Genomic DNA, 15599 nt, shown 5'->3' with positions numbered 1-15599 from the left:
GCTCTCTAGTTCGGTTTTGGGAAACGAAACGAACACGTTTGAAGGCACCGTCTCTGCCTAGCCGCTTGTATTTTCTCGCGCAACTGCCCGATTGCTTAACTTCAATGCTAATTAAGACGGAAACGACACAACGTAACGAATTTTTTCCCTAACAAGTATCTCTTAGTATAACCTACACTGCAACACCATTTCAAGCTTTTCAGACTGTTTCTGACCACCCTGAATATACATAGGCAACGTCTTGGCAGAATCAAGTGGTACATCATTTACACGTAAGACGAATTACATAGAGAAATTTGGTCCTAGAAAACGTGGCAGACTGTTATAACACGTCAATATCTATAGATAAAACTAAGAGAATGGCATTTCTTGGTAACGAGCGTTTAAGAGCAAAAATAATAATTGATGATAAACCGCTAGAAAAAGTAAATATTTTTAAGTACCTGGGCCGTGATATCTCGTGTATTACATCCTATAATCAAGAATACAAACTCCAAGAATTTCAACAGTTGGTAGGTACTATCAATCGCACTCTCCTCAAGAAAATTAGGGAAGAGAGAGTACTAAAATTTCATAGTGTGGTAGCAGTAACTAGTTCTGATGGATGGGCCAGACACTTGGCCTCTAATTGCCATTCAACGAAGGGCAACTGAAGCATCAGAGATGTGACTCCTAAGAGCTCTAGTTCAGTACAAACTGATCGGATAAGGAATAATGAATTAGAAATGAGCTGGGCGTCATAAAGCGTACTCAGAAAACAGAGAACTAAACCAAACTCCGTCCGAACAGGCCTTGGAAGGCCCAACGGTACCGACCGGCCGCCGTGTCATTCTCAGACCACAGGCGTCACTGGATGCGGATAAGGAGAGGCATGTGGTCAGCACACCGCTCTCCCGGCCGTCTGTCATACTAGACTGGAGCCGCTACTTCTCAATCAAGTAGCTCCTCGCCTTGCCTCACAAGGGCTGACTGCACCCCGCTTGCCAACAGCGCTGGCAGACCGGATGGTCACCCATCCACGTGCTAGCCCAGCCCGACAGCTCTTAACTTCGGTGATCTGACGGGAACCGGTGTTACCACTGCGGCAAGGCCGTTGGATCAGAAAACAAAGACGTATATGAAAAATGGGATTAGCTTGTTCAAAGGATATGAGATGAACGAATACCTATATTAGTATACAAACAGACACCTCAATGGAAAATAACACCTCAATGGAAAATATGTTGTGTGTTTTAAGAAGAAACGGAAAACTCAGTTGCAGGCTACTTGAATTTGAAACTGGCAATCACTCCTAAACCACAACATTATGTGATTATGACGATAATCATCTTTCGCTCTGTAGCAGAGTGTCGTTATGAAAGATTCTGGCCAGAGAGATACTGGCAGAACAGCAGCTGGAAGGGTGGATGGTTACTTCCACCTCGAGAGCTCTGTCGATAAGCGCACTGCCAGCGAAACGCGAGGTGCGGTTTCGTGTCCCGGTCCGGCACACAGTGTCTGTCAGTAAGTTTCAGAACACCGCACCCTTCACTGCAGAGTGGAGCATCTATTCTGGAACAAAATATTAGCAGCGCGCAATTGCTTTTACTGGTTTTCAATCAAAAGAAATCGGACGAATTCACGCAAATATGAGCAGAAAAGAAAATACCCACGAGTCTCTAAAATATCTGAAGCTGCACGCTAAGATAAAAAAGGGATTATCAGAATGGGACGAGAATCTGTGCTGTATATGTACAGACAAACAAATTTAAGAAAAACTGGATGATTTATTCAAGAGAAATAGCTTGAAAAACTGAGACAGATAATAACGCTTCGATACACCTATGACCCTTATGCAACCAGTTATTCGGCTTGCTATTTATTGACAGAGTTTTTGGATGTCCTCCTGAGGGGCATCGTGCCAAATGCTGTCCAATTGGAGCGTCAGCTCCTCAGAATCCCGAAATGGTTGGAGGGCAGCGCTCATAATGCTCCAGACGTTCTCAACTGGGTAGAGATCCGGAGAACTTACTGGCCAAGGTAGGGTTTGGCAAGCGCGAAGACAGGCAGTAGAAACTCACGCCGTGTGAGGCCGGGCGTTATCTTGCGGAAATGTGAGCCTAGGATTGCTTGTCACGAAGGGCAACCAAACGAGACGTAGAATATCGTCGACTTACCGCTTTGATGTAAGGGTACTGCGGATGACAACCAAAGACGCCCTGCTACGAAAACCTGGAACATCGCTCCTGGTTGTCGGGCCGTATGACGGGCGACAGGTTTGCGACTCACAGCTGTCCAGGGCGTCTACTTCAGCCTAGTATCTCACTGAATTTTTTGTTTTTTTAAAAGGATGCCATACCCTCGCGGGTAGTGGCGGCTATAGAGGACCCAAGTCCTTCTCAGCCAGGGGCTGATTTATGCTGTTGGGGCACCATTTATTTATTTCATGGGGGAATCCTGCCTACTTGGTTGTTAGTGTTGTGCTGGTTCATGCCATTTTATAGTCAGATTTTGCTAAATCTAAGTGGAGGAATTCCTCAGCCCAGTATTCAACTTACAACTGGGGAAAACCACCAAAACCCCAGTCGGAATGGCGCTGGATCTGATCTCTGGTCTCTGTGAGTTTCTGATTTAGGTTTCTAGTCTAGTTGATATTCTACTGATATATGGATTATATCTTCTAGACTGAGGATTGCGCCTACACTATATGCTATATTGACTGAGTATGTTTCTGACTTATAGTTTGTTTTGGATAACTCTTCTCGTAGGCTCTAGTGTGTGAGGAGGATGGTCAGGGGGAAGACGCGGTCGATCTTCACTCCACTGTTGAGATTGGAGAGGACAGGGGGAAGTTGTGTGGTGCGCTTCACTTCACTGGATTCTTCTTTTCTATTTTTTCGATAAGCTCCTTATTGTTGGGGAACGTTTTTTGGATTGTACGTGCGATGAAATGCCGGCAGGGTGGCCGAGCGGTTCTAGGCACTACAGTATGGAACCGCGCGACATATACGGTTGCAGGTTCGAATCCTTCCTCGGGCATGGATGCGTGTGATGTCCTAAGGTTAGTTAGGTTTAAGTAGTACTAAGTTCTAGGGGCTGATGACCTCAGAAGTTACGTCCCATAGTGCTCAGAGCAATTTGAACCATTTTTTTGCGATGAAATACCTTACCCCCCCAGGTAAGGATATCTGAATTGGGTGATTTTTAACTCATTGACTGGAGCAGCATTGCCTTCAGTGACGAGTTCCAATTCGAACTGAGCCCCGATGAGCAGCGAAGAGAAACGAAAAGCATTTGACACAAAACGGTCTTTCATCTAGCTGCATAGAAGGACTCCATGTCCAGGAAAAACCTGCATTTGTTTCACGTTTCAGTATTATGAGATGTCTCGTGTAAAAGCGTAATCCGAGGAAGGCTAGGCAGACTTTAATGTTGTTGGTAGAGGAGTCCCGTGCGGAACTGGAATCGGCCGGCGTCGGCCAAGGCGTCGGCGTCGGCGTCGGCGTCTCTTGTTTCGGCGCCGAGCGCTGCTCCTATTCTGGTCGGCCAGACGCCACGCCCCGCTCCGCCCCACCCACAGACAGAAATACCGGCACCCCAACATCTCGCAGACGGCTGTAGCAACGCGATAGTTAGCATTCGCCACCCACATACATCATGGACAGAGAAATGGCACACACTGTCCGTCGTATTTCAGATCCCCATAATTACGCGTTGCTGTAGAGTGTAGACGAATTGGCTGATGCAACAGTGTCTGGAAGTTGAGATTGAGTTAAAAAAAAAGCAAATTTATTTTCTGATTGCAGTGGCTGAAATAACAAAAATGGCTCTAAGCACTATGGGACCTAACATCTGAGGTTGTTCTCTATACTTAGAATGACGTGAACCTAACTAACCTAAGGACATCACGCACATCCATGCGCGAGGTAGGATTCGAATCTGCGACCGTAGGAACCGCGTGGTTCCGGACTCAAGCGCCTAGCGGCCGGCGCTGAAATAACAGCTCAACAAAAAGGCATTTGGCGTACAGCAGTGTAATGACAAGCTTCTGAATCTGAAGGGACACATTTAAAATATGAGTAATGTAACAAAACAGTTAACAGATGAAATGTTTACTTCCAGCTACCACACACACAAACACACACCCACAGCCACCCGCCCACCCACCCATACACACACACACACACACACACACACACACACACACACACACACACACACACACATACGCGCGCGCGCGCGCGCACGTACACACGCACGAGTGACAGCAAAGTTTCATGCCTCCGTGAGTTGTTTTTATGCGTGTCAAAACAGAAGATACATTTACGGCGCTTGTAACACATAGCAAACAACAGATTTGGATTGTATTGTATGGGGGAAGAGAGCTAACAGCGAGGTCATCAGTCTCGTCTGATTAGGGAACGACGGGGAAGGATTTCGGCCGTGCCCTTTCAAGGGAACCATCCCGGCATTTGAGTGGAGCAATTTAGGGAAATCACGGAAAACCTAAATCAGGATGGCTGGACGCGGGATTGAATCGTCGTCCTCCCGAATGCGAGTCTGTTGCGCTAACCGCTGCGCCACCTCGCTCGATAGCAAACAACAGAAGCGAGACAAGTAAATGTGTGCAAAACAGTAAATGTTAGTTAGTCTAGGAAGCGGGCGATTTCAGTTGCGTTGTGGATGCTGACATGATTTCCTTGAGGCTGTCCTGGGTGGTGCAATCAGATCAAAAAGGGTATAATAAATGTCGAAAAGGCTATCATAAAAGACTGGAGCGGTTTCACAAATTTTGGTAGCTATATTACTTAACATACTGTCACATGACATTGCACACACGCACACACACACACACACACACACACACACACACACACACACACACACACACACACAAATTGAAAAACACAAAACGTCGTTTGTGACTATAACGAGTGCTCCTGTGTGCTGATTCTGAAGATATCGAATCGATAATCTAATTCTCCCTGCGTTAGCGAGACTTGCACAAGCATCCTGAAGCTCTAAGCCGGCCGGTGTGGCCGTGCGGTTCTAGGTGCTTCAGTCTGGAACCGCGTGACCGTTACGGTCGCAGGTTCGAATCCTGCCTCGGACATGGATGTGTGTGATGTCCTTAGGTTAGTTAGGTTTAAGTAGTTCTATGTTCTAAGGGACTCATGACCACAGATGTTAAGTCCCATAGTGCTCAGAGCCATTTGAACCATTTTTTTGAAGCTCTAAACTGCGTGTACCTTCCTCGTATGGAGTTCCCAATTAGTGGGCATTTGTTGAACTCCGTTCTGAATATCGGTGTACTGTTATGACAGACTGATATGAGTGCATTTTAAACACATCATATACTTTCTCGACGCCTGTCTCCATCTTGCCTAAACGCTCACTGGTGCGCTCACATGGCAGAAATCTGAAATGCGGCTACAACAAAACAAAACTTATCGAGTTTTTTCATATGAGCGTTGAGTTGTGTTGGCAATAAGGCAATTAATATAGCTACAGTGAATTTATGAACTCGCTTCAGTATTTGGATTGTGTAGGACTCATAACTATTGCATAGGTTACACGTTACTGGGTATCATAATTGTAATTTCTGTTTGTTTATGTCCAAAGTCTGTTATTGGATTTCCAGACGTCCCAGTTTTCAAGATGGCTATGGGAAAGTTCTTCTGATCCAGTATGAAGTTGACTGCATATTCACTATATGCTAAGTTTGGTGTTCTCAATCTTCGGTTGCTCTGAAAAAGCTATCTCTTGAATTTAATCTTCGGGCACCCAGTCTAATGCGATACATTGGATGTTGTTCAGACGTGGACTTGATTCTCTCTGTATAGGCAGTGGCCTCTCATTGGCTTGTCGGTGGAGCGTTCCCAGCAAGGTGGTAGATATCTGTCGGAGCACTTTACAAGCAGCCAATGATGAACTTGCGTTTGTTGAATGAGGTTTGAAGTCAGTTGTGTCCTGAGTTATATATCCGAGGAGGTCTGAATCAGACCTTGCACAAGATATGTGAACTCCAACTTATCTTCTAGGCGCGCAGTCCGGAACCGTGCGACTGCTACGGTCGCAGTTTCGAATCCTGCCTCGGGCATGGATGTGTGTGATGTCCTTAGGTTAGTTAGATTTAAGTAGTTCTAAGTTCTAGGGGACTGATAACCACAGCAGTTGAGTCCCATAGTGCTCAGAGCCATTTCCAACTTATCTTCCCAATGCACCCCCAACATGCACTATAGTATTCAGATCCAGAGGCAATGCTGGGCATTTATCGAGGTGGACGTCTTAATCTGTGGGAAATATCACCTTAACACCTTAACCACGTGGACGAGCATTGTCCACAAAGAAAAAAAATCTGGACCAACTGCACTTCTGAAAAGTTGATATTGTGGTTAGAGTACCTCATCACTGTATCTATAGGCATTAAGAGTGTTCCTTCTATCAACGATTATGTGAATATCTGTATTTCCATCGAACATAATTATTCTTTACACCAGATCGTTACTCACCTGGTCTTTTCCAACAATGTTCTCGTGTTTGAACCACCTCTATTGCATGGCCGGATGTGCGACTGGAATCTTTCTGAAACTTAAAGAACGATACCGCTGTGAACATATTCCCTATTGTTTCATCGTCCAACCTCAATGTTGCTGGTTCCACACTAAGAAGAACCTTATCTGTCTTGCCGTGAGAAAACACACGGTGATATGCCTGGTGTACAGAATACCTACTGTCAGTCTCCAAAACAGTGTGAGAATACCCCAATTTTGAACCGGCTGTACACTTGTGGATAGTCATGGAAATTCACCATGGTCGACTGGGCAAGAATGGATAAGTAAATCAACTGCATCACTTTTAAATGATCCATCTCAGCATTTGCATTATGCGATTTAGGGTAGCAAGCGAGGACTTAAATGAAGATCATAGGACATTCCTATTCTGCATTTTCTTTCAGTTCCCTCTGTTATTTCCTCAATGTACAGACTGAATAACGTTCTTGTATTCTGCATTTGCTTTCAGTTCCCTTTGTTACTTCCTCAGTGTACAGACTGAATAACATTCTTGTCTATAGTTTTCACCCTTGCTGCTGTGTGGAAAAACACTACTCATGATGACTGCAAATTGATGTCTGCGGTGTTGTCCACATTCCATTATCTCCGTAAAGAAATAGTAGTAGTCGTATTGTTCATTCTCGCTTTGGACTTTATAATGGAGAAAGTATCTCCGTGTAGTTTCTGCTGCGGGCATTACCAAACTGTTGGTAAACTCCTGAAAAGTATGCTCCCCTCCAAGACTGCAATATTTGTCAGTTTTTACACCAAGTGATAAATGCTACCAGACCATGTGAAATTGTGGAAGGAAGTGGTCATCCCATTACACATATGCTTCTGTGCTGCCTATTATGACGAGCGAAGTTCTGAGGCAAGTCTTTGGGCTAATTCAATTGAAGAGAGTACGTGTTTTTCTTAACGAGAATCTTGAAGAAATGCTTAACGCACAGAAATTTAGGTCGAAAATTGGTATTCCGAGGTTAGTCCGAGCACACGTTAGTACTGACGACGACAATGATGTCAGATAAATGTGGGCATGAAACTGACAGACAATCGTATTTCCGTTTCATTAACCACGGATGGATTAAGACATGTTCAAAATGTGTGTGAAATCTTATGGGACTTAACTGCTAAGGTCATCAGTCCCTAAACTTACACACTATTTAACCTAAATTATCCTAAGGACAAACACACACACCCATGCCCGGGGGAGGACTCGAACCTCCGCCGGGACCAGCCGCACAGTCCATGACTGCAGCACCTAAGACCGCTCGGCTAATCCCGCGCGGCGATTAAGAGATGAACTATACGCTTAAGACGCTCGCCACTCCCTTAGCCACCTAGCATGACGTGCTTTCGGCCGAAATATGTCACCGGCGATGGTAATCGCGTCCAATACTTTTAATAGTAAATGCGAATGCGCAACATAGCTTGTCATGCTGTCGCTACAAGCACATAGAAATTTGTATTCCTGATAGTAGGGAACATTATTCAAGTACGCTTTTATTATTACATATATTTTGTATAATTTAACCAAAAATTTTTTCACAACCCATAGGACTTTAAACAGAACAGTAATTTATCTTGTAACATTGTTTAGGAGCTGTTGGTGTAGATGCCGGGAAGTCCAGAGCTAGCAGACAAAGGCGGGAGAAATAGTACTTTCCCCAGACAAGGCATACACGAGAATTACGAAATATCACCCTCATTACAGATTCAAGTAGAAATTTAGATCCTGCTGTAAGAATTAGAACAAATTGTGACACTCTATAACGTAATCACGAAATGAATCGTCAAAGCATACTAGACTGGTTACTAGTTAAGCAGGCTCTTAAACTGGATTAAAGGGAAATAAAACTATGAGTTACACTGTGAGAATAAAATTTCGCCTTGTAAATTGGTGGTTTACCGGACCTATACTATTCTGCTTTCGTATAATGTTCCAGTACACTAACAATACCAGAGGACAGACACAAACTGGATGAGACCTGTGTGAAAGGCGGTACGGAGCCGTAAGAAAGTTTTGTTGCCTCGGAAATGCTCTTTTCTTGAGCAAAGAATTGGACTCTGCCAGCTAGATACATACGGTGGGAACTTCGTCCAGAACATGACATGGGCAATCATTACATATGTGAGAACGACAAGGGGTAAATACTTCCATTGTCGTAGCCAGGCCTGACACAGCGAGCAGCCACTGTTGTTACAATGGTTTTCGAAGAGAAAGCAACAGTCAACAGGGCAATTAACACAGAGCGCCTCGAAGGGATAGGCTAGGTTGGAAATTTACCTCGTCAACATATTGTGAAACAACAATTCTCCGTTTCCCAAGCGAAATTTTCGATGCGATGGAAGGTACGCGATTCGCATTAAAAACGCTAAAACCCCGTATTATTTGTAGAACTTTTACCCTGAAAATTTGCTACAAAGCACTTTGCGTAGCGTTACGCGTTACCGCATATTTATTGCTTTGCGTATTATGAGCTTGGGATTTCGGATCATTTTTCAGTCTCACTAAAAAAACTGTTCTTGTGCTACAGTATATGGGCTAGAGCCAATAAGATAGATAATCAGTATGTTAGCTAGAATTTACCAGGTGTACAGGTGTGGGTGTCGGCCAAACAGCCAAAGACCTTTGGAACCTTGCCGGCCATTCTACCTGATTGTGCGGGGAGAAAAGAAAGGTGAACAATTACATGGCCATTCATTAGGATCACAGGCACGACCATGATCTTGAAACTTATTTCTAATAGAGTTAAATGCCGAGAGACAGTATATGCGTACTAATGACTGTCTTGTCATTTTGTTTATGCTTCTAATTCACTTTGACATTTTCGGGTTCCGTACTTCAATTGGTAAATACGGAACCCTTATAGCATTTTTTTGTTGTTCGTCGGTGAGTCTGTCAGACTGATAATAACCCCTTTCTCTCAGGAACAGGGAGACATTTCAACTTGCAATTTGTGCCACATACCAAAGTCTAAGGCCCTTCGGCACTGTAATAAATGTAAGTTTCTAAGGCAATGCAGTCAAAAGATCCGACCATTTACGTCACAAATTTTGATCCTTGCAAACCGACTCATCACAACCTGTAAGATACTTCCCGTAACCTGGAATCATGAAATTTTGCAAGAAGCAAGGTTTCGCAGTACAAGCAAAGGAAAATATCCGAAAATTGTGAATTTGCATTTATATCACACAAAAATATTTTTTTTCATTTGTTATTCGACTGCAACTTAAAACATTCTCGAAAAGCCGGCCGCGATGGTCTAGCGGTTCTAGGCGCCCAGTCCGGAACCGCGAGGCTGCTACGGCCGCAGGTTCGAATCCTGCCTCGGGCATGGATGTGTGTGATGTCTTTAGGTTAGTTAGGTTTAAGTAGTTCTAAGTTCTAGGGGACTGATGACTACAGATGTTAATTCCCATAGTGCTCAGAGCCATTTGAACCATTTGAACCATTCTCGAAAGTCTTGGAATTCCCGGGAGCGATGTCAGGACAGTATAAATATCGATAGCAGGCAAAAATCGTCAAGATTCTCGATTCCTGGAATCGCATAACTGTATTTTCCACAAAAAAAAAATGGAAATGAGCGTTTGGCGTCATTGCCCCTTGCGGGGCAGGTGCCTTGGTGCAGGTCTTATTACATTCAACGCCTCATTGGACGACCTGCGCGCCGGATGGGGATGAAATGAAGACAACACAACACCCAGTCCCTGAGCGGAAAAAATCTCCGAGTCAGCCGGGAATCGAACCCGGGCCCGTAGGACGGCAGTCCGTCGCACTGACCACTTTTTTCTTTTTTTATCGTTGGGTTTGGTCGTTGCGAACGTCACATGACATCTGTTAAAGTTCGTTTGCTGATCCTTCCACTTAGTTTTTTATTACAGAGGCCAACCAGCTCTCTGACCGAACACGCTGAGCTACCGTGCTGGCACCAATCAGCTATCGGGGCGGACTCTTTACACACAGAGAAGTTTATAAGGAACCCTCAGATCGTGAGTCCTACTCGCACCTAGCCAGTTATTATTTTTGTATCGCCGACCACGTCGTTCTATTTGCATCATTTTCTGGATGTAAAATGACGAATTGTAGTACGAATCAGGATTCCACAATTGCGTAAAAAAATGGTTCAAATGGCTCTGAGCACTATGGGACTTAACATCTATGGTCATCAGTCCCCTAGAACTTAGAACTACTTAAACCTAACTAACCTAAGGACAACACACAACACCTAGCCACCACGAGGCAGAGAAAATCCCTGACCCCGCCGGGAATCGAACCCGGGAACCCGGGCGCGGGACAATTGTGTCGATGCGCAGTTGATGTTCACTGATGCCGCCAGCTTAAGAGCATATTGGTTCAATTTTGAAACGCACTATAGCAGCGATTCTGCGTGGCGTCGTTTCGACAAGTCACTGATATATTTCCGGAGGTATGTGACACACGAGCTCTACGCGCAGGTCGCTCAATTCCCGTAAACTACGGGCAGGTGGTTAATGAGCGCTGAGATGGCGCCCGATAGCGTCCTAGATGTGTTCCACCGGATTCAGAACACGCGTTTTTGGTGGCCAGGACATCAACGTGAGTTTACTATCACGCTCTTCAAACTACTGCAGCACGATTCCGGCTTTGTGACGCGGGCAGTTATTCTGCTGGAGGATACCACCGCCGTCGGGGAAGCCATCAAGCACGCATCTCGTAGTGTAACGCTGTCCCTGCTGTGCATGATTTCCAGCAGTTGTTCGCCTGGATTACGTCGCATCCGGACACAACCACGGACCTGGTGTAACAAGAAACGTGAGTCATCTGACCAGCAAGACATCTCCATTAATCCAGGGACCAATTTCCGTATGACGTCCACTGTAACCGTAGGTCAAAATGGGAACCCATAGGATCGTTTGCTGCAGAACTTCACGTTCAACAGCGTGTGCTGAACGATGTACTCCGAAACCTTAGGCCAAACACAAACTGCCGAATCCTCGTCTTTTAGGTCAAATCGGATTAATTTCCCGGACGCATACAATCCATTGGCGGTAAGTTGGTTTTTTAACATACTGCGCAATTACATTAATGACACCACCTTTGGAAAGCCTGAATAACCACGTAGACCGCTGAAAGACAGCCAGTCAGGTCCTGAAACGTAACGACAGGGATGTGGAGCCACGCTCACTCCTGTACCATGTCCAACTGCGCTAGGTTTATCTATGGGTCCATGACACGAACAGCCCATTCGAGATGGTTCCACAGATTTTCGATTGGGTTTAAAACTGGAGCACCGGCCGCAGTGGCCGAGCGGATCTAGACGCTTCAGTACGGAACCACGCAGCTGCTACGGTTGCAGGTTCGAGTCCTGCCTCGGGAATGGATCTGTGTGATGTCCTTAGGTTAGTTAGGTTTAAGTAGTTCTGAGCCTAGGGGACTGATGACCTCAGATGTTAAGTCCCATAGTGCTTAGAGCCATTTGAACCATTCGAAATCTGGGGCTTTTGATGGCCTGGTGAGTATGGAAAATTCATCCCGCTGCTCTTCAAACAATGCACATACACTGCAAGCTGTGTGACACGTTGCATTGTCCTGCTGGTAGGGCCATCATGCCAAGGAAAAACAAACTGCATGTAGAGGTGGACGTGGTCCCCAATGTTAGATGCGGACATGCGTTGATCCATTGTGTCTTCCAGAATAACTCAGGGAATGCCACGAAATTATTTCCCAGACTGTAAAGTTTCCTGCTACTTACGGGATTTTTCCTTTCAGACGCTTCATACTGTACACACCAACGGCGATCTGTTCGATGGAGTATAATACGTGATTCGTCTGAAGACGTCACCTGTCGCCACTCAGTGAATGTCCAGTTGCGTTATTGGCTTGTAAACTCAAGACTTCATAGTCAATGAACAGCTGTCAGCATGGTGTTTGAAGCGGGCATTACGTGCGGAGACCCATACGCGCCAACCCTTTGCTGAACGGTCGGTGAGGAGACGATGTTGGTAGCCTCTTGGTTTAATTTTGTGCTCAGTTGGTCAACAGTGGTACGTATATTCGCCCGTACACATCACCTCAGCCACTGTTCATCACTGTCATTCATTGCCCCTGGTACACCACACTTGCTTCGGCAACGATTTTGAATGGCGCCATTTTGCCATGTGCCGTATACTTTAACGTCGGCGGCACAAGAGTAGTTTACAAGTACCCTTTTCACAAATGCCTCCGAACTTGGCCCGAAAGCCAATGATGATGCTCTTTTGGACGTCAGATAAATCGCTCCATTCTCGCATTACGACAACAGCTGCGCTGTTTTCCGCGTCCTTCCGACATTCTTTATATATTCTCCATTGTTGGTGCTCCCACCTGTTGTATGTGAGTGTTTATTGCACGTTGATATTGAACACAGCTGGTGGGCATATGAATGTGGTGGGTTCTATATATATTTAATGAATTTTGTATAGGTTTTATTAAAATATATTTCTAAACAATCCAATTTCTCGAGACACAAAAAAGGACCGGATTTACCCCAGACAAATATACTTTGGAGCAACGAAGGGTACCTGGCGCCTGGAAAAAGCGCAGCTAGTCCCTTTTTCAAGAAGGGCCAGAGGTGATCGGATACTTTTATAGACCACTTGGGTCAGGATCTGTAGTTGCAGAGCCCTTCAGACAGAACTTGCAGAATACCATTAGTAATTTTCCTCATCATGCCGTTGTAATAGGGGGTGACTTCAACTTGCCATGCATAGACTGGGAGTGCTATGCCATCAAAACTGGTGCCAGAGACAAGGAATCGTGTGGCATTGTTCTGGATGTCTTGTCCGAAAATTATCTTGAGCAGATAGTTAGAGAACGAACTCGAGAGGGTAACGTCTTAGACCTCCTGGCAACAAACAGACCCGAACTTATCGAATCAGTTAACGCAGAGGAATGTATGATAATAAGGCTGTGACAGTATCTGTGTCATAGATTCTATGACGACGGATCCTACGAGGAATGTTAAGAAAGGTAGGAAGATATATTTGCTCGGCAAGGGTGACAGGATACAAATTTCAGAATATCTCAGCAGTCAGCATCAAATATTCGGCGATGAGGACGAAGATGTGGAGAACAAATGGAAAAAAATTCAAAGGCATCGTTCAATACAACCTAGAAAAGTACGTTCCGAGTAAGATTTTAAGGAATGGGAAAGATCCGCCATGTTAGAAAAGCGCTACGTAAACAAAGAGCACTTCATCTCAGATTCATGACAAGCGAAAACGTAGCTGACAAAGAAAATCTGAACGAGGCGGAAACGAGCGTCAGGAGAGCAATCTATTGTAGACTTACGGAACATGTTTTATGCTCAAGAATTATGACGTTCTTGGAAAATGAACATCTCCTCTATAAAAATCAACATAGATTTCGCAAACAGTGATCCTGCGGACCCAGCTCGGTCTGTTCCTCGATGAAATCCACAGCGCAGTGGACAACGACGCTCAGGTTATGTTCCTTGATTTCAAAAATGTTTCAAATGGCTCTGAGCACTATGGGACTTAACTTCTGAGGTCATCAGTCCCCTAGAACTTATAATTACTTAAACCTAACTAACCTAAGGACATCACACACAACCATGCCCGAGGCAGGATTCGAACCTGCGACCGTAGCGGTCGCCCTGTTCCAGACTGAAGCGCCTAGAACCGCTCGGCCACACCGGCCGGCCCTTGCTTTCAGTAAGGCATTTGAGCATTTGACACCGCCCTGCATTGCCGTTTAATGAAAAAAAATACGAGTTTACGGAGTATCGGAGCAGACTTGCGATTGGATTCAAGACTTCGTTGCAGATAGAACTCAACATGTCGCTCTTAACGGAAGTAAATCGACAGATATCCAGAGTACCACAGGCAAGTGTGATGCGATCGTTGCTGTTTACAATATATATAAATGATCTAGTAGAAAGCGTCGGATGCTCTTTAAGGCTGTTCGCAGATGATGCAGTTATCTGTACCAAAGTAGCAACGCCAGAAGATAATAAGAATTTGCAGAACAACCTGCAGAGAACTGATGATTGGTGGAGACTCTGGCAGTTGACCCTGAAAGTAAATAAATGTAACATATTGGAAAAGAAAAATGGTTCAAATGGCTCTGAGCACTATGGGACTTAACTTCTGAGGTCATCAGTGCCCTAGAACTTAGAACTACGTAAACCTAACTAACCTAAGGGCATCACACACATCCATGTCCAAGGCAGGATTCGAACCTGCGACCGTAGCGGTCGTGCGACTCCACACTGTAGCGCCTAGAACCGCTCGGCCACTCCGGCCGGCTATTGGAAAAGAAATCTACTACTGTACTGCTACACGATTAACGACAAACAGCTGGAGACAGCGTCTGCCGTAAAATATCTAGGTGTAACTATCCAGAGCGACCCTAAGTGGAATGACCATATAAAACAGATAGTGGGAAAATCAGACACCAGACTAAGATTCATCGGAAAAATGTAACTCATCCACGAAATAAACGACTTATAAGGCGCTTGGTTCGCCCGATTCTTGAATATTGTTCATCTATCTGGGATCCCTATGAGGTAGGCCTGATAGAAGAGACTGAGAAGTTCCAACGAAGAGCGGCGCGTTTCGTCACGGAATCGTTTAGCTGGCGAGAGAGCGTTACGGAGATGCTAAACAAACTCCACTGGCAGACGTTACAATAGAGGCGTTGTGCATCACGGAGAGATTTACTATTGAAATTTCTGGGTAGCACTTTTCAGGATCAGTCAGACAACATATTACTTCCCCCCATATACATCTGGCGTAGAAATTAGAGCATATACAGATGCTTACCGACAATCATTCTTTCCACGCAGTACTCGCGAGTTGGAGCGATCAGATAGTTGTACCGAAAATATCCTCCGCCACACATCACTAGGTGGTTTGCGGAGTATGATGCAGATGTAGATGTAGGATAGACGCACTTAATAATAGACCTACATCGTTGACGTCAATCTGTTATAATTATCGAACACCGGTTTATGCTCATGGAGGACGGAAAATCTCCTCTATAAAGATCAACACGGATTCTGCAAACAGAGATGTTACGAGACT

At 45.0% G+C, this 15599-nt stretch overlaps 1 protein-coding gene and 1 pseudogene across 2 annotated transcripts in view; one reads left to right on the top strand and one right to left on the bottom strand.

Moving 5' to 3' along the window:
- The window catches only part of LOC126278030 (nidogen), a 297135-nt gene that overhangs the window by 26313 nt on the left and 255223 nt on the right, over positions 1-15599 (top strand). The window lies entirely within an intron of this gene.
- Positions 982-1098, bottom strand: LOC126279272 (5S ribosomal RNA; annotated as a pseudogene).

Source organism: Schistocerca gregaria, chromosome 6 (assembly GCF_023897955.1).
Source record: "Schistocerca gregaria isolate iqSchGreg1 chromosome 6, iqSchGreg1.2, whole genome shotgun sequence".
NCBI lineage: Eukaryota > Metazoa > Arthropoda > Insecta > Orthoptera > Acrididae > Schistocerca > Schistocerca gregaria.
The sequence above is the reverse complement of the archived record's forward strand: the minus strand, read 5'-3'. Positions and strand labels throughout refer to the sequence as shown.